The sequence below is a fragment of the Peromyscus leucopus genome, chromosome 9, assembly GCF_004664715.2.
Source record: "Peromyscus leucopus breed LL Stock chromosome 9, UCI_PerLeu_2.1, whole genome shotgun sequence".
In the NCBI taxonomy this organism is placed as follows: domain Eukaryota; kingdom Metazoa; phylum Chordata; class Mammalia; order Rodentia; family Cricetidae; genus Peromyscus; species Peromyscus leucopus.
Window position 1 is genome coordinate 2,359,374 of NC_051070.1, and position 20,299 is coordinate 2,379,672.

General features: G+C 45.8%; 1 long non-coding RNA gene across 1 annotated transcript; it reads right to left on the reverse strand.

Annotated features, from left to right (window-relative positions):
* Positions 1-718: 718 nt before the first annotated feature.
* Positions 719-20,299, reverse strand: LOC119088565. The gene is made up of 3 exons (XR_005092234.1): positions 19,951-20,299; positions 19,429-19,627; positions 719-757 (listed from the first exon to the last, which is right to left on the reverse strand). It is a non-coding gene; the product is annotated as an uncharacterized LOC119088565 (long non-coding RNA).

Genomic DNA, 20,299 nt, shown 5'->3' on the forward strand with positions numbered 1-20,299 from the left:
TATAATAGGTGATAAATACTAACTTACATTTCTTTATATCCTAATTAGTTGGTAATATTAACTTTCAAGGACTAACAATTTGTATTACATTGTTAAATGAGCTATATAGGTACAACACCTTGAACAAGATTAGAAATATATGTACAGTATTTTCTAACAAAATTAATTTCAAATATGTATCAATACACAAAGTTTGTATACAATATACAAAAATCCAATCTAATGTAAAATATTTAAAACCAATAGTTGCTTTTAAAAAGTAGATTTAATAATCTACCTTTTATATCTATATTCCTGTTTTTTCCTTTTCAGGGTAGATTCAATAATCTACCCTGTTATCCTATCATATCTTTATCTTTTTTTTTCAGGGTAGATTCAATAATCTACCCTTTATCCATAATTTCCATCATTTCTATCTTTTTTTCAGCATAGATTCAATAATCTACCTTTTATCTTATCATATCTATATCCTCTGTTTTTCTTCTTAGAGCAGATTCAATAATGTACCTTTTATCTTATATCTATATCTTCTTTTTTTCCTTCTTTTTCAAACAAACACCCTAAATCTAATTTCATTTGTTTAGCCTTTTTCCTGACCATTAACAATACAACTTGTAACCAACCATCATAAACAATGACAATTATCCATAACCCACTGAACAACCAAAACCCATCCATCCCACCTTTTGGGAATGTGGACATCGTGTTCTTAAAATTACTTCCTGCTGTCTGGGGTTGAAGGCATCTTTAGGGAATCCTGAAAAAGAAAATGTTTGGGTTAATTGTCAAGTCCCAGGACAGCTAGCTCTATCATTTGTCCAGTCTCTACATAATGGGAAAGTGCAGGGCTTGTCTCAAGTCCTTGCTTGAGTAGTCTGTGAGGCTGGATCATCTCAGTTAGCCATCTCAAAATTGTCCTGAGCAGTTTGTAGTCCAAAGTTGATCTTTGGGTGGTGTTTGTCAGCTTAATGGCATTATCATTATCCTGATGGAATCTTTGTTTTAGGGTCCCATTATCTTTTTGGAGACTTCAAAGTTGCTGTTAGGTGTGGTCATGGTTCACTGCAGAAAATCTTTTTCATGGGACATTTTTTTCTGGATGATTTGTCCTTTTTCTTCAGATGTCTCATTTGTCCACTGTTCTTCAGATTCTTTAGCCTTCATTCTCCTGAAAGACAAAAATAAAACCTTTCCCCAACCCTAACTTTGGGAAGTTTCCAATCTAATCTTTATCAATTTTGATTTATGGTTTCTACTTAAATTTTGTTTTATTTTCTAAAACTGTTCTATCACCCAGAGCAGTATGATTTCTTACAATAGGCATTGGGTTCTTTAATTGCTCTGGGAAGGGGTTTCTTCCATGATAGCAGGAAAGGGATGAACCAAATTTGTCATGGCGGCTTGTGAGAGGCCCCTCAGTGAGTTTCCTGATGGCAAAGGCAAAGGATTCCCTTGTCTGTCCCTTGTTGATCTACATTCATTAGTTCAGTGTTTGCCTTTGCCACACCTTCTGCTTAATCCAGTGAAAGACCCCAGCATACTAGCTTAGCCTAACGCCATTTCGAGTAAGGTCTGAAAAGCACGGGGTGTCTACGGCCGGCCACCTGGCCCCAGAAAAGGGTACTAAAGGTCAGAAAAACAACTTGGAGCCAGACAGCAGGCGTGTCGAGCTCGGGGGAAAAACCACGAGCTGTCCTGAGTTTGAACCTGGCCTCATTTGAATCGTCCAATCAGAACCCTGTAAACCATGCTCCTCGTGCTCCTGTTGCCAGACCCTATAAAAACCCCCCACTCCAGCCCGTCGGCGCGCCAGTCTCTTGAGCCTCTTGAGGGACTGTGTTGCCCCGGGTACCTGTGTTCCTGAATAAAGCCTCTTGCTGTTTGCATCTGACTTATGGTCTTGGTGTGATCTCTGGGCGAGGGTCTCTCCAGAGGGAAGACTATTAATCCAGAAGGGAGGGGCATTCTGTTGGAACTATTCCTTGAAAAAACATTGTTTCTAGGAATGCCCTGTTTACAGTCCCTTTTTAGGTGACCTTGTTTACCACAAGTGAAACATTTGACATTACTATTTTTCTTCAAATCTCTGGAAATCACCTCTCCTAATGAAGTATCATCATGATCATGAGATTCAATATTCATTGTATCTCAGACACATTCCTCCAAGGGTGCTATCTTGCCTTTAACGGCCTAATTATCCTTTTGTATTGTGCATTAACATTTTCAAAAGCCAGAGATTCAGTTATTATCTGTCTAGCTTCTGAATTTGGTATCATTCTATTTACTGCTGAAGTCAGCCTTTGTAAGAAATCAGTGAAGGTTTCTTTTGGGCCCTGTATAACTTTCTTAAGTGACTCAATTTTCTTTCCTACTTCTTCAATTCTGTCCCAAGCATTCAAGGCTGCCATGCAGCATAAAGCCAGGGTGTGGTCATCATATAGAGATTGCCTTCCTACATTAGCATAATCTCGCTCTCCAAGATGTCAATCTTGGGAGATTGTCATACCTCTAGCCCTTCTTTGTTGTTCAATGGTCTTAGCCTCATCTTTCCACCAGGTCCTCCATTGTAATTGGGGACCAGCCTCTAAGACTGCTGTTACCAAATCTCTCCAATCTTGAAGGATAATTCTATTACAAGTTGACCATGAATTTAACATCTACTTCACAAAAGATGAGTGAATGCCATATGAAACTATTGCTTCTTTGAATCTCCTCAAATCTAATATTTACACAGGAGTCCAGTCAGCTCTTACACAGCCTTGAGGATATCTATTACTGGGCAGTTCCTGTAAGGTTACTGGATAGATTAAGGTTGGCTGTTTGAAAGCCTTAGTTAGGCTATTTCTCTGTAACTGTATAATGCAGTGCTGAGATTGGTTCTCCTTTAAATTCTGTTCTAGCTCTGAGTATGTCTACTTAGCAAAGGAGATAGACAGTCATCACTGGATGGGTTGACTAGCCCAATGACTCTATTGAATCATTTTCTGTCTCACTAAAAATGACCTTTGCTCACTTGATGGAAGCAGTGACTAGTAGTGCTGATATGTAGGTAGCACTGCCTGTCCTGGAAACAGCCAACCCAATTCAAAAGGGTGTTTTCAGAAAGCATTTCATATTTTTGTCAGGTTTAAGTGGACTCATTAATGTAGTGTGAGCAACAAACAGTAAGTATGACATTTTACACTCAAGTTCTTCACTATACAACATTTAAAGAATGCTTCTTCAAACATAATACAACTGTCATAAGCACCTACAGTAAAGAGTACTCTGGCCTCACACAGGAAATCACTCTTAGAAGTTTCAAGTCTCTTCATTGCCTTCTTGCAAATGTGGTCCTCACGAAAATGTGCTCAAGTACAGAAAAAACATGGTGACTGCTAAGAAGGCCAGGTGCACTGAGCCCTGGGGTACTTTATAGGTATGGTTTACCGAGTGTCCATGACATCCCAAAGGTACTCTCTGCACTTGATACAAAAACAGTGCTTTTAAAAGCGCTATTTTCTTTCTCCCTGTAATGAATATTCCAGAATAAACTTTGTTATTCAATGCTATAAGTTTTTATTTAGCTAAAGGGTTTTGCTTTGCTGCAGGCTGGCTCTCCCCCTATGCCCCCTCCCCCACCCACCACAAGACACTGTCTCCTGTAGCTCAGGCTGGCCTTAAGTTTACTCAGTAGTGAGCGGAGAATTTCTTTGAACTTCTGATCCACCTGTCTCACCCTCCTGAGTGCTGGTTATGGGCCTGTACCATCTCGCACAGCCTGACTTCCCTTCTGACAGGTTTCAAACTCAGGACAAATGGCTGAGGTGCTTATTTAACATATCAAAGCAGACCTGGCTGCCAGGTCCTTCTGGCATCCCTCAGCCCCCACCCATTACAGGGTCCTGAAACTTCTCCAGCCCATGGGCTGGGCAGCCCTTCCCTATATCATCCAACCATTTTGGTTACCTGCTTTTTTGTCTACTCTCTTTTGGGCCCCTGGCTGCTGCGCCTAGTTCTCCTCTCTCCCCTCTCTCTTCCCCTCCCCCTCTTCACATGGCTCAGGGTCGGGTCCACTCCAGACTCTCCCAGACGTCCCTGCCTCTGGCTGTGCTCTCCCACATATCTATAATAAACTTTCTCTTTCCCCACACCTAGGAGCAGTCACCTCTTTCCTTCTGTGTGGTCTCCAGGATTGACTATTAGAGTTGTGTCTAGGAAAGGGGAGCCTTTTGAACAGTGTCACACAGGTCAGGTGAACAGGCTTGGGTTGACTCACATTAGCCACCCAGATGTCAGAGCCAGTGTTTGCTTGTGGTTAGGAAATCTCCTATTGACTTAGACATTCTGGTTTGGTTTTGTTTTTTCTTCATTCGCCACCTGTTTGCGGGTGGCTTTTATGACTGACGTCAAATTCCTTATTTTACACATTAACTTACATTTCACACTTGATATTTGATGAAGGAAATTGAGCTGTTCTTTCTCTTGATCAAGAGCAGTAGCTCTGAGGGTAAATGGAGCTGTGTGATAATCCAGAGTCAACAGAATCAGTGGAGAAATAAGCTCTGAAAAGGCAGGCAATTACCTAAAATTAGATCAAGCCAAAGCTGCAGTTAGGCAAATCCAGTTGCTAAACTGCCTCCAGCAAGCCAAGCATGGGATAGTACTATGTTCTAGAAAATTAAAAACAAAAAGCAAAGCTTTTGCAACTGGCAAATGTAGCCAATTTCTAAGGTTTCTAAGCGCCCCCCCCCCTTTCACTTTTCTTGATTACTTTTCCAGTTTGGAAGAGGACATGACAAAGTTTGAGGACAGCTAATTCAGGGCACAGGTAAGGACGACCCAGTTTTAAAAACTGTCCTCCTAAATAAACAGATGTCACGTTAAGATCACTAAATGACATCTGAGAAATCAGTGACTTTATTCCGGGACACAATGGGCAGATACGTTCCCAAAACTAACGATCTGTTCTGGATGCCCTACTTTTCTATCGAAGCTTCGGGAGGGACCTCAGCAGAAAGCTCAAGCATCCTGGGGATGAAGCATCCTGGGGATGAAGCTTCCTGGGGATGAAGTGTCCCCAAGCAAAGGGCAATAAAGCAAACATCTGGAACTAGAGCTCCTATGGGGTGGAGGTCTCGCAGGTTACCGGAAGTCCCTCTTCAGGACTGGGAGATCAGCCCATTTGGAGGACCTTGTCTAGTTATCTGACACCTGTTGGGGAAATTTACGAGACTGGACTCCATGTTTACATACATACTGAAACAGGGCCTCACACAGCCCAGGCCAGTCTTCAGCTTGCTATGTCATCCGGGCTCCCAGGCTGACCCTCGACTAATGACTCTCCTGCATTACACGTTGGCTTCATCCTGACAACTGGACCCTAATGAGATACAATACTTGTGGTGTGTCCTCGGTGGTTTTCTGCTGCTGATAAACACTAACCAAAACCAACTCAGGGAGGAAGGGTTTATTTGGCTTAGCATATCTTGATCACAGCTGGCCATTAAGGGAGGCTGGGGCAAGAATGCACGCGGGAGCAGGACAGAAATCGTGGGGACACAGTGCTCGCCTATTGGTCCCAGCCCCCTGGCTTCCTCCGTTACCTTTCTTATACAGCCCAGGACTGCCTGCCCAGGGGTGGTGCCACCTACTGTGGGCTGGGCCCCACCACATTATTCATGAATCAAGATTCCTCAGATTTGATGGAGGCAATCTCTCAACTGAGATCCCTCTTCCCAGATGACTGGAGCTTTGTCAAATTAGAAAACAAAAACTAACCATCACATAATGCCCCAGCATTGAGGGAAAAGGAAGCAGGAGGACCCATGAGGCTGGGAGGCTTACTGCCTAACAACAACAACAACAACAAAAGCCCACCAGCTCTGGGTTCATTGAGAGACCCTGCCTCAAAGAAAAAAGGCATGGAGTGATACAAGAGGGGACTTGATGCTACCCTCTGACCTCCCTGTGGACTCAGAATGCACACTGGCACACACGAGTGCACATACCCCCCCCCCGCCCCCACACACATAAAAACTGAGTTTTGCTGTGATCACAACTGTGTGACAATCACAGGTATAAATGAACAACGGCCCCATATGGAGGCATCTGGTTTTTGGTGAGGATGTTTAAAACAGCTTACACTAGTTTTGCTTTAGTTTTCTTATAGTTGGAGGAAGGGGTAGAAGTAAGCTGTATTTCTGCAGCATTACAGAGGGTCCCTGAGGTAAGTGAATAAATACCACTTTAGGAAACCAGGCTGGCATTTTCCCACAGGGGTCCAGAATGACCACTTCCTCTGGAGGGCCTGGCCCCATTCTGGGAAATTAATGGAGCTAAGAGCTTTTAGAATTCAAGCAGGTAACCGCTGAGGATGTCCTGTCTGGAGCCAGAACATTATTTGGGTGGGAACAGACAGCCTTAGTTACCAGCTAGGACTGTTGCATTTCTGTACTTAAATAAGTGGGCCAGCTGTAACAGTCCGGTAAGTGGGTAGAAGCCCAGATTAAGGAGGACCTGACGGGAATGAGAGCAGCTTGCAAAGGCGCTGCTTGCTATGACGTATCCCACAGGGGAGTAGCTGCATAAGGGCTGCCATGGCAACAGACACACTTCTGCACACCTTCATGTGTGACCAGCAGAGGACACAGCCCAGAGCTCCCCGGGGCAGGATGGAAGCAGGGCCTGACCACAGCCCCCACTGGGACGTTTGCACAGATGGCAACTTCAGTTCCTCATCCTGTCCCCCCTTCCACTTCTGCCTGCCAGTGGACCCTCTGGCCTTGGGGACAGAGAAAGGATGTGGTACTTTGATATGGGCGGTCTGTTCAATCCCTAAATGCCTTTTAGTATCCGTATTTTACTGCTACACAACACTTGTAGAAACACATGCCTATCCACAGAGGGCAGGATCCAAGACTTCAGAACTCGCTGGTGAGAATGCCAGGCACCCTGAAAACCGAACACAGTATTGCCCTCATTTCAAATGTGAGAAGACCTAAACTCCAAGAGAACGAGCGTTTTCCTCAGGCTGCTAAGTCGTTGCTTTTTTATAAATATATTTTTGGGTCTAGTTTGACTTACTGCATAAACGAGGTACCTGTTTCTAGTTTGTTAAGAATGTGATATAAAGGGCTGGAGAGATGGCTCAGCGGTTAAGAGCACTGACTGCTCTTCCAGAGGTCCTGAGTTCAATTCCCAGCAACCACATGGTGGCTCACAACTGTCTGTAATGAGATCTGGCGCCCTCTTCTGGCCTGCAGGGACACATGCTGTATACATAATAAATAAATCTTTAAATTATATATATATATATATATATATATATATATATATATATATATATATATATATAAAAGAACTTTAAAAAAAGAATGTGATATAAAAATGGGGGCCTGGTAAACAGGAAAGGTTTAAATGAAGATGGGGGAACAGGAAAGGTTTAAATGAAGACGAGGGGGGTGGAGAGTTAACTAAAACTAAGGATATGGGGGAAAGGCTCCTAGAAACCCACTACTTGGCAAGGGATGGTAGCAGACTACTTTAATCTCAGGAAGCAGGAGGCAGAGGCAGGCAGACCTCTGAGTTTGAGGCCAGCCTGGTCTACATAGCATTCTAGGTCAGCCAATGATGCATATTAAGACCTTATCTTAAAAAAAAAAAATCATACGAAGTAGTAGTTTTTTCTCCTTTTAACTAAAATATTTAACTTTAGAAAGGTTTAATGGTAGTATCTTGCATGGGGTGGATAATGCTATTCTCAGAAAACAGGTGTTTAGATGGAAATCCTAGTGCTAGGTGTGATTGACCTCCCTATGAGCTGTCTCCGAGGCCCCCAGTCAGTACAGGCTGGTGTTGCCTTTGGCTTGTGCACCAGAACCAAACGGTAAGACAGACTGCTGGAGATGCCACACACCATGTTTACAGGACATAGACAAATCAAGCTGAAACCAGCCGGAGCTTCTCCGTTGGTTATCTTTGGGAGTGCTGGAAGGTGCGAACAGGCCCTTGGGGGAGAAATGCCGTCAATGATTTCACTCAGCTGGGTTCAAATCCCTGTCCGGGTGCCAGAATAAAGTAGTCTGGGGGAGGCCAGCTCCAGAGAACTGCTCCAGGGTTGTGGAATAGAAGACCTCAGAGTAGCTAGGGCTGTAGGAAACTTTTTTTCCCACTAACAAGAATTTTATTAAGATGGGGAGAGAAGGATAGATGTGATCAGGCCTGCTGAAGGGACACATGTCTTTAGGAAACTTTTTTATCTGAGGGTATTTAGAAGTAAGTTTCTATTTATCTGACAGGTAAATAAAGAAACACACATGCTCTCTGGTGGTAACTTTCTCTTTTACTTCATCTTAAAAAATCCTCTCTGAAAATTTCTCTTACTCTCTTACCTCTTTTGCACAGCTACATCTTTTTTCTATAGCGCCTCATCTTCCTTGTCTCCACACAGTTACAAATCTCTACACAGCCACTGCTATAATCTCATTACACAGCGTTCTTACCACACAGCTGCATCTCCTCCTGCACACAAATATATTTCTATACACAGTTATGCTGTGGGATGGTCTGTATGTCAAATTACTCTGATTGGTCAATAAATAAAACACTGATTGGCCAGTGGCCAGGCAGGAAGTATAGGCGGGACTAACAGAGAATGGAGAGAACAGGAAGGTGGGAGGAGTCACTGCAGCCGCCATCATGACAAGCAGCATGTGAAGATGCCGGTAAGCCACGAGCCACATGGCAAGGTATAGACTTATAGAAATGGATTAATATAAGATATAAGAACAGTTAGCAAGAGGCCTGCCACAGCCATACAGTCTGTAAGCAATATAAGTCTCTGTGTTTACTTGGTTGGGTCTGAGCGGCTATGGGACTGGAGGGTGACAGGGATTTGTCCTGACTGTGGGCAAGGCAGGAAAACTCTAGCTACACAGTTACATCTCTTTTCTTTATAGCTGCATAAGCTCTCTCTTCTACCCAGCTCCCTGTGCACACATCTGCTCTCACAGCACACACACACACACACACACACACACACACACACACACACACACACACACACACTTACTTTCACCTCTGTAAGATGAATCTTAAAAGGTCTTATTAGTAAAAAAAAACAAAAACAAAAAAAAAAACAACCTGGGGCCAGATATTGGGGTAAAAACTGAGAGATCAGGGAAGCAGAAAGAAGTCAGCCAGGTTCTTACTGCTAGAAATCCTCAGCCCAAGAGAGGGCTACTTCCTGTTCACTCACGCCTATATCCTTTCTGCGCCCTGCCATCTCACTTCCTCTCTCTGCCCAGCTACATCACTTTTCTCTTTCCTGCCCAGCTCTATCACTTCCTGTCTGTCTGTACAGACCTCCAGACCTCCATGGCTAACTAGTGCAGGGATTAAAGGCGTGTGCCACCATCCCTGGCTCTGTTCCCAGTGTGGTCTTGAACTCACAGAGGTCTGGATGGATCTCTGCCTCCTGAATGCTAGGATTAAAGGCCTGTGCTACCATTGCCTGACCTTTATAGTGGCTGTCTTTTTCCTTTGATCTTCAGGCAAGCTTTATTGGGGTGCACAAATAAAATACAACTACAAACCTCTGCCCAGCTCTTTACACAGATATACCTCTCTTTCTCTCTTTCTCCTGTCTAGCTACTCATCCTTTCTCCTCAGCTCCCTCTGCACACCCACACGTTATATAAAGCCACGAGAGTGTTAAAGGGTCTCAAGAAGTTATTAAAATATAAAATGGGGATAATACACTCACTGATACAGAATAAGGAAGACGCAGCTGCTGATCCAGTAGCCGAGTCCTGCTGTCCTGCCCAGGGAGCTGAGGACCAACCACAAGCTTCACCACACCACCTGGCACAGTCCTCACCACCCAAGAGAGGGCTCCACTCCTCTCTCTAAGCTCTTAAGGGGTCACATATGCAGACAAAACCATGCCCTGGGGCTTGTACCCCAAAGCCATTGGCTGAATGGAACGAATCCTCATAACACACACACACATTCACACGCTCTCTCAGTCTTCCTACTTGCTTCTCAGACAAACTCTGCCCCATTATATGTTACATTTTCAGGGTCCGACCCATTCTCATAACACATGATAAGTCACACCATTTTTCTCAGGCTAGGGAGGTCGTGCTGACCCACCAGTGAGTAGCGCTTGGCTAAGCATGTAGCTCTAAGTTGGTGAGGGTTCCCAGACAGAAAGTAAACAATTGGCTGAACTTTGAGTCTGCAACATAAACTGAGGCTAGGACTATGTGCAAAAAGTCAATTACTGCAGGGGGTTATGTCTACCAAGGTTGCTTCAGTTCTGACCTTGATTCAGCAACAAACACCTGGAACTTATCCTTGTGTATTCTCTATAGGAGCAGCCAGTCTGTTTTGAATTTGTTCTGAAGTCCAAAATTAGCTGTCTTTGTGAATGAGAATACTGTTACTTTCCTGTATCAGAATTATTATTATTAGAATTACACAGCTTAAACAGAAATCATCTTCCTGACCATCCACAGCAGTCTATGTGCCCAAAGATGTAAAACACACACCAGTGGGCTGTGGCAGGCCCCCACAGCTGCTCTTTTTAGGGAGGTGAGTGGCAGCACAGAGAAAGTTACAGACAGAAAACAACCGGTTTCCAGTCAGTGACCCCACAGACTTTGCCTAGTAGGGCTCCCCAACAGAGTTATTCACCTGAGAGGTCGACTTGTTAAATACTCATTGTCACCTGCTGTATACCCCCACGGCCTCCTGTAGTCTACCCCCTTGAGAAGTTCTGTTTGTATCTCTGTTAAAAAGTCCCATCTATTTCATGTGTATGGATAAAAATGTGTGAACAATGTAGCCACGGTATGCTTGTTTTTTGACTGGTTTTCAATGTCTGAATTTATGTGTCCTGTGTGTGTGTCTTGCTAACAGCACAGTTATGCTCACTAGCTGCTTGGGTTCAGATTTTGTAATGACAGAAAAAGTTATTTTATGCTGTTCTACACTATTATAAAGAAAAACAGCTAAGAAATTGGATATGGTTTAAAATCTGTAAGGCTTGTGACTCAGACAGAAACTGCCCTGAAGAACATCACACGGTCTTCCACTACTCTAAGCACAGCCAGCCATGTGGGCAGGCGCCATCTGGATAAGATCAGAGACAGAGGTCATATGACTTCACCACCATCTTTAGTGAGGGTGACCACATGGTCTGCCATCACCTTACAACGCAGGGGCCGTCACCATCTTAGCTAAGGTTAAAGAGAGAGTCATATGATTTCACCGCCATCTCTAGTGAGAGTGACCACATGGACTGGCCCCGACAGGAGACATTAGGCTGTGGCGAGCCACAAGAATACGATACGGGGAGTCCAGCCGTATATAATAAGCTACACCTTGACTGACCAAGGGTCCTTCAAGTGGGAAGCCATTCATCATGGAATATTTGGTGTTATTCAGCTTTAATAGTCAGTTGCTCCTCGTTATGAATTTCTTGTGCTCATAATTCCCACAGAACATGTATGTGTGAGCATCCTGCTCGGGCCAGTACCTGGATAAGGTCTGTAGGCAGGGCCTTCTGCCTCTGAGCTCCCTGCTCCCTTTTTAGCATTTGATTGGGTATCTGCCTTTTGCAAATTTCCCCTCTAGCTATGGCCAGCCCCAAACAAGGCCCTGAAGGACTAGCAGGGAAGAGAATAGTGGAGTCCATACCTTCCTTGCCTCAGGCCTAGTGGCATTCCAGAGCAACTGACCGAGAACAAAGGAGGTTTTTACATGTCTGGGTGGTGTGAAAGGTGGAACAGGATTCCTGAGAGACAGAACCGCATGGCCAGAGAGAAGAGAGGAAGACAGAGGTTCTGTAGAGGGTAAGGCAGATCTCCTGTAGAGTTTTCTGAGAGCCAGGAGTGAGGAGCCAGGAAGGAGAGATGGAGGACGAAGGAACAGAGGACGAAGATGAGGTCAAAAGCACAGGAGCTTCCTAAAACTACAAGGACAGGAAAAGTGGGCACAGAGAGGAGCTGAGTGTGAGGACGGAGCTGAAGCTGTGTAGATAGAATTTTGTCACAGACGGATGGAGTGAACGGACAAAGAGCTTGGTGTATCTAGACTCGTTCCCCCGCCATTGGTAGTGTCTTTTCTGGGCCCCTGGGAAGAATATTATTAAGTCTGGTACATTAATAATATTTGAGATTATGTCTCAATTTGTTGCTTTTGGATTAGGATAGATTTCTGTGTGATAATTCCTGTCTTGTCCTAAAAACAAGGTTTATAAAAGATAGAATTTAAAACAATGCTGGTTTACTGAGGTATTAAAGTTACACCTCCACGCATTCATGTACAGGGATGTATTTTGCTGAACAGCCAGATTTTATAGCATAAGAGTAAATCCTCAATATTAACTTTAAAAAACACTAAATTGTTTGCAATATTAAAACTTGGTTTTGCCTATGATTATATCTTAGGACCACAACTGAAAATTAGAGACTGAATCTTCTTGCTTTTACCAACATTGGTAAGCTGTAACTAATTGAAAAACTGTATGTCCAGATTTAGCTCATTAGTTAAATAATATTTGTCTAATTCAGATATACCTAACAGATAATTATACCCTGATCCTCAAAAGCTTCAGGGATCTGAGAATATGGCTTTTTAATAAAAAGTTTCTCATAGAGACATGCCAGCCCCTAGCAGTATCCTGTTCCTCCTCCAAGGAACATGGAAGAATTTCCACCTGGAAGCTTGCTTTAAATGTGGCAAAGCCAGACATGCAGCAAAAAACTGCTTTGCACTTTAAGCCAGTGCCAGGACCCTGTCCAGACTAGAAAGTAGGATCCTGGGGGATCAATTGCCTCATATTGCCACATCAGGGTTGGTCAGTCTCCCCAGATTCCTACCCCACAGGAAAGTCTGTCAGATCTGGGGTTGGCAGCTGAAGAAAGGTACTGCCTCTGGACTTCTGTCCCCAGACAACCACGGAGAACCTGGGACAGTTGCCCTGGGTAGCTGGGAATCTGTCTCCCTTCTGCTTATTTATCCTTCTCAGATCTGATGGTGTTAGTGACTAGGGTACTTATAGCTTTGCCAGTTTAACAGCTCTCCCGCACTCCAACCCCAAGGCTACAAGTACCTTGGTAACTCATTAGTTAAGTTCCTGTTAAAAGTACAGACAGGCAGGTGTGCCTCATTCACAGACCTTGTGGTACAGGATAAAATGGTTTCAAATGTAACTTCAGAGGTTCAGAGTTTTAAGACTAATAAATGCAGTTTTCATAAACTGATAAAGCACCGACTACAAACAGTTTTCAAGAGTACTTCAATTCCTGTGGATTTTTAACCCAAAGCCTTTTACTATGACACCAAGAGGTAAATCTGTTCCAGTTGTTTTACAGACACCTGCAGGTTCCTGCACATGTCCACTCCTCTCCTTGTGCCCAGGCCAACACACAGGGGATCCTCCAGATATGCCAGCCCCCGCACCAGCTCTGAGGATACCAGAGTGAGTATCAGTGACAGTCCTCACTCACGAAAAGTTCCATTATCTCTTAACTCTTATTGACACCTTTACAGGTCGGGTGCCCTCCCAACCTCCAGGGAAACTTCCCGTACTCCTTGAACACATCATTCTTAGGTTTGGAGCCATTTTCCCCAGCTCCTGGGACATCAGCGCTGGTGCCACCGCTCCAGACTCAGGGGCGCATCCTCGCCTCTTCTGTACAACCAGGGCACATCTCTGCTTCCTTCTTTCTGGCCGCCACATCACTCTTCCCATGGCTAGCCCCGTACATACGGCCAGTGTTAATAATCTGTTTTTAGTCCTAGCAGCCTGGCCTCCCGCCTCCTCAAGAAACAGGCGCCCGAGGTCTCCAGGATGGCAGTTAACCAGATGCTTCTCCACTCATACCTCCTGCTGAGTGTGAGCCCACTGACACCCCGGCTTCCCTCCCCACGTCACCCCATGTCCGCAGGAAGCAGCAAGACATGAACCAGCACCCATATACCCAATAATTCTAGAATGTTCTGGTGGAAGCTCTATCTCAATCCCCATGCCCCATTTCTCTCACCTCAAACCCTACCTCATCTCAGAAAGCCTACCAAACATGGCTCCTCCCCCAGATACTCAAGATCACTTCCAGAGGGTATCTGGTCCAAGACTTCCCCATGTGGTTTTCCCTCATGGCTTCTTCTCATCCCCTGGGACCACCCAGGAATGCTCTGCTCAGATTAAACCTGGATTTACTAATTTGGCTGATCTGACTTATTACATCAGCAGCAATATCACTCCCTACTGGGGGATTTACACTTTTCAGTAGGTATCCCGGATACCTTCCCTTCACAGCTGTAGGTATAGCCTGACTTCTGACTGTCAGGATACCGTTCCCTCCAGAGCTTTAACACTTGCAAAGCCAACCTCCTAACGTTCTCCTCTTCTGAACCCCCTCGAGCCAGCCCCCACCCAGTTGAAATCACACCCAGCACCTCTGCCTTCCACGCTCTTACTAGGGTGGCCCATTAAGCAGCACTTTAAGTGTTCAACTCTTTTCCTAATCCACAGTCCCAAGGTGCTTATTCCTTCAAACAAAACATGGTCAGGCCCATCACAGGCCCAGTCTATCGCCTGCTTGAGCCAGATCAATAACCTTGCGCACATCAAGAACACTCTGATGTTTCTATTGCTTTTGCATCAAGATTGGACAGAGCTGGAGTAGGTAATGTCCTGTCATTCCTCAAGCAAAGGCAGAGACTTCCTGAAGCCAGGTCTTCTATTAAGCATATGGACACGAGAAGGCTCACACCCAGAAAGCTAGCACTGTTGTTTTCTTCCCTGATGCCCTTTCCTGGCTATATTCCCCTCTGTTAGCGCTGCTGTATTATTCATTTGAAAGTCACATTCATTTTACAAAGTGCCCTGGGATTGGGATGCCTTTCCAATCCATTTTTGTTTGGATGACTCTGCGTCAGTAAAGTTATGCCCCAGAGTATTAATAAGAACAATCTTGCACTGGGTAACAAATACATCAGATTTAGATGGGCCGAGTCCTGCTGTGACCTTTGGAAAACAGCCTGAGCTGTCTATGTGAAGAAAATACAGTCCACACTGAGCAGATGACCTGTGCAGTTCATAGCTATTGGTGTCTGGTATGTTTCCAGAAACAAAGCTGGACTCACTCCAACACTACATCAGGCTGATATAGGGTCATCGGGACACTGTGATTCACACAGACAATGATGGCTGCTACCCTGCAATCCTGTGACTACAGTCTCTGCTGTCAGCAGGGTGTGCTGGTTGGTACAAGTCTGTAATCCCAGAACTTGGGAACAGGTGAATCGGCAGTTCAAGGTCATCCTAAGGTACATGGCAAATTTGGGGCCACCCTGGGCTACATGAGACCCTGTCTCAAACAATAAAAAGGAAACTTACCTTCGCTCCATTTAAAAACAAAAATTTTAGGGTGGAAGAGATGGCTCAGTGCACAGGAATGCTTGCTGTACAACAGAAAGACCTGAATTCAGCCTCCACCCCCCACCCAGACTTGAACAGAAAGTAGCATGGCTGTGTGTGCCTATAACTCTGGTGTTTCAGGATAGAGTGAAGATGAGAAAATTGCTTGAGCACACCTGTGTTGTGGGGTTCCCACAGAGAAGACCATGAAAACAGTTATGAGTCAACTGAAAGTCTTTATTACGGCTGGTTGGTGACTACACCTGGGTATTCGGGACTCAAGTGCAGTTTCAAGCCTTTCTCAGGGTCCATACTTAAACAAGAAAACCACATCCTGGTTGAGAAGTCCCCAAGGTCCCCTTCCCACACATGCAAGCTAAGCAGATAGTTCCCAAACCCAAAATGTGCGGTGAGGGAAGACAGTGAGGTCAGGCTGACCCTGCAGTGAGGGAAGACAGTGAGGTCAGGCTGACCCCCGCAGTGAGGAAAGACAGTGAGGTCAGGCTGACCCTGCAGTGAGGGAAGACAGTGAGGTCAGGTCAGGCTGACCCTGCGGTGAGGGAAGACAGTGAGGTCAGGTCAGGCTGACCCTGCAGTGAGGAAAGACAGTGAGGTCAGGCTGACCCTGCAGTGAGGAAAGACAGTGAGGTCAGGCTGACCCCTGCAGTGAGTGAAGACAGTGAGGTCAGGCTGACCCTGCAGTGAGGAAAGACAGTGAGGTCAGGCTGACCCCTGCAGTGAGTGAAGACAGTGAGGTCAGGCTGACCCCCGCAGTGAGGAAAGACAGTGAGGTCAGGCTGGCCCTGCAGTGAGGAAAGACAGTGAGGTCAGGCTGACCCTACAGTGAGGAAAGACAGTGGGGTCAGGCTGACCCCTGTAGTGAGGAAAGACAGTGAGGTCAGGCTGACCCTGCAGTGAGGAAAGACAGTGAGGTCACACTGACCCTGCAGTGAGGAAAGACAGTGAGGTCAGGCTGACCCTGCAGTGAGGGAAGACAGTGAGGTCAGGCTGACCCTGCAGTGAGGGAAGACAGTGAGGTCAGGATGACCCTGCAGTGAGGGAAGACAGTGAGGTCAGGCTGACCCTGCAGTGAGGAAAGACAGTGAGGTCAGGCTGACCCCTGCAGTGAGGAAAGACAGTGAGGTCACACTGACCCTGCAGTGAGGAAAGACAGTGAGGTCAGGCTGACCCTGCAGTGAGGGAAGACAGTGAGGTCAGGCTGACCCTGCAGTGAGGGAAGACAGTGAGGTCAGGATGACCCTGCAGTGAGGGAAGACAGTGAGGTCAGGCTGATCCTGCAGTGAGGAAAGACAGTGAGGTCAGGCTGACCCTGCAGTGAGGAAAGACAGTGAGGTCAGGATGACCCTGCAGTGAGGAAAGACAGTGAGGTCAGGCTGACCCTGCAGTGAGGAAAGACAGTGAGGTCAGGCTGACCCTGCAGTGAGGAAAGACAGTGAGGTCAGGCTGACCCTGCAGTGAGGGAAGACAGTGAGGTCAGGATGACCCCTGCAGTGAGGAAAGACAGTGAGGTCAGGCTGACCCCTGCAAAGAGCCTGCAGCATACACTTGAGTTGTTCTTAACTCCCCCCCCCCTCCTACAGATAAAGCTCATCTCAGGTACCAATATGGAGTCAGCTCAGACAATTTCCAGCCCTTCTCACATTTCTCACGGTTCTACGGGCAGGAGTCAAGTAGTGGACTCTTGCTGGGGAAGAGGACCGCATTGTTCTTAGGACTAGCAGTTTCACTGAACTGATTCTTTTTTAGACACAGCTAGCAATACCATTAAGGGTACAGGGCCAACTGTTAGGGCCAGGAGGAGGATTAAGAGGCCAGTGAAGGCAGAGACCAGGGTGGACACCAGATGCCAATTATTGGACTCGATGTCTTTTCTTTTCCCTCTCCTTTAGATTATTTCTGACCACTGCTAGGCTTGGCTTTCCTTGATGTTTCCAGGATGATTAGCACAGAAGTTTCTCCAAAAGCCATGGAAAGATCTCCATGTTTCATAAAAAGGTCTAGCCCCCTTCCATTTTGTAGGACCTACCTCTATGAGGGAGTCAACTTGGCTCTTCAGCATGGAAATACAGTTCTCCAAATGGCCAGGTCTAAGTCTGTCTGAGAACTGAGTTCCCTAAAGTTTTAGTTCTCAACAGGGCTGAGATGCCTATGGTAGCCACACTATTCCTGCCCCTACTAGGAGCAGGACCAGAAATGGAGCTCATTTAATCCTCTTTAACACAGAGTCAAAGTCAATATGAGCTCCATTATAAATACATACCTGGGGATAACAGACCAGTACACATAGAATGGGAGTGTGGTTTCCTAGTGAGTGGGAAAGAGGCATATTTAGTCAAAACATTAGTACAAGCAAATCAGGTAGATTCAGAGGTGTCAAAGAATACACACTCTTTTTTTTTTTTTTTTTTTTTTTTTTTTTTGGTTTTTCAAGACATGGTTTCTCTGTGTAGCTTTGCACCTTTTCCTGGAACTCACTTGGTAGCCCAGGCTGGCCTCGAACTCACTGAGATCCACCTGCCTCTGCCTCCCGAGTGCTGGGATTAAAGGCGTGCGCCACCACCGCCCGGCGAATACACACTCTTTTAGGCTAGCATTTATTTGTTGGATGTTAGAGCAAACCTTATTATAAGATTAGAAAGCAAGATTATAATGTGACATGGTATAGGTTTCTCCATAGGTCTCCTAAAGTAATTTTAAGCTATTTACACTCACAGCTGGTGGAGTCCCCAACCAGAGAAGTTTGGTTGGATTCAATTCCTGTATAGTAAGGTGGCATGTAGATCCACACATAACCAGTGTCCCACCCAAATTCTGGGTTCAAAGTCTTTAAAAGGCAATGGACCTTTCATAACATGTCTAGAATGGAAGGAGGAGCTTCAGCTGGAATGGGGGTGTCCTAGTCACTGTCCTAATACTGTAAAGTAATACATGGCCAAGGCAACTCTTATGAAAAAAAGCATTTAACTGGGGGCTTGCCTACAGTTTTAGAGGTTTAGTTCATTTTCATCATGGTAGGAATGGAGGCAGGTAGGGGCTGGCTCAGCTGAGAGCTACATCCTGATCCATAGGCAGAGAGAGAGAGAGAGAGAGAGAGAGAGAGAGAGAGAGAGAGAGAGACAGACAGACAGACAGAGACACTGGGCCTGGCTTGGGCTTTTGAAACCTCAAATTGCACTACCAGTGACACACGTCCTCCAACAAGGCCACACCTCCTAACCCTTCAAAGAGCTCCACTCCCTGTGACTAAGCGTTCAGTTACGAGCCTATAAGGGCTACTCTTACTCAAACCACCAAATGGGGTGAGTCTAGGCTCTCCAGCGGTCAGGTGTGGAAAGGGGGACAGGGTCTCTAGAGCTTTGGTCCCCTTTGGGAATTGGGAAGAATACACCAGAATGGGTCCAATGGAAGCTGCCCTCTTGGATGGGTATTTTCTCTGGAAAGCAAATGAATCCCCTGAGTCTCTTCCAAAGGTGTAAAGCCAGATTTTTCCTGTGACTCAATGGTGGGTGCCTCTCCTGGTCCAAGCCTTGACCTCAATGGTCATGAGGGTTACAACCTCCAGTATTACAGATTGAAGGGAGTTTCTTCCTTTCTATCTGGATATAGGGGTCTTTATGTGTCCAGGAAGATTCTGTTTCATAACCCTAAGCTACACAGTGATAATTACCATTTCCTTGACAGGAGGATGGACCATTTGGAGGGCAAGCATAGAACTAAAAGATTCGAAGCTCCCTCTTTGGGGCAAAAGAGCCATAACCCATCCTCTTAGACCCCCATTTTTGTCCCAGCTCCCTAGGAGGCAGGGTCATGAGGGCACAAGGTCCAACCAGAAAGTAGGTTGCCCACCCAAAGTCAGGTTGAAGAGCATCTTTCCATTTTCTGTCTTTCTCAGTTCCCAAGTCCAGATTTCCTATCTATAGGGGTTATAGGCCCATCTCCTAGGGAGGAAGAAAAGAAATATGATACCCAAATTTAAGGACCTGGGTCAACCTTACCTTTAGGGGATCAGAGGTTCTGGGTAGCAGTGCATCAGTCACTGTCATCTTCCGTGGGCTCCTTTAGTTGGGTGTGATGAATCTGAAGAATGATGGCAGCCTGCTCTGACATTTGGGGTGGTGAGGATGACTGGGCAGGGTCCCTTCCAGACAGGTTCCAGGGTCCGGACAGGGATTCTCACTATCCAAACTAAGTCTCCTGGTTGGGACCAGTGAGTGGGAAGAGGTTATCTACATATCAAAGCAGGGTACTTTATGGATACTTCTGTCTAAATTCCAAGAGATCTGTGCTCAGGGCTTCATCAACCAAGTCCATTTTCGTTGACAGGCATATCTAGCCTCTGAGTTGGTCCATTCAAAAGCAAATACGGGTTGGCTGGCTGAGTCCAACAGGAGGCAGTAGAAAGCACGCTTCAGATCTACAACAGCACAGCTCTTCCTTTCTAGGGGCAACTGGCTCAGGGCTGTAAGCGCTCAGGGCTTTGGGGTGGATGGTTTTCACCATTTGTTGACCTCCCTTACCTGTGGGTTTCCATACAGGCGGCCAGGGAGTGTTCCATGGGGAGGGGCGGGGAATGAGAATTCCTGCCTCCCTCAATTGGTCTAGATGTTTGGCAGTAAGTTCCTTGCTTGGACTCCTGGCCGATGGAGTATTGTTTAACTCCTCCTGGTACAGCAAACTTTGATAGCTGAATCATGATGGGTGGCTGGTGTGCTGGTAAGCCGCATGGTCCTTCTGCCCAAACATCAGGGTACTTTAAGTTCCTGTTGGTAGCCTGAGGGTAGCTCCTCCTTCCCGTGGCTGAGTCATGTAAGAGGTACTCCTCAGATAGAGGACAAGCGACCAGAATGTTGGCATGGGCTTGGCCAG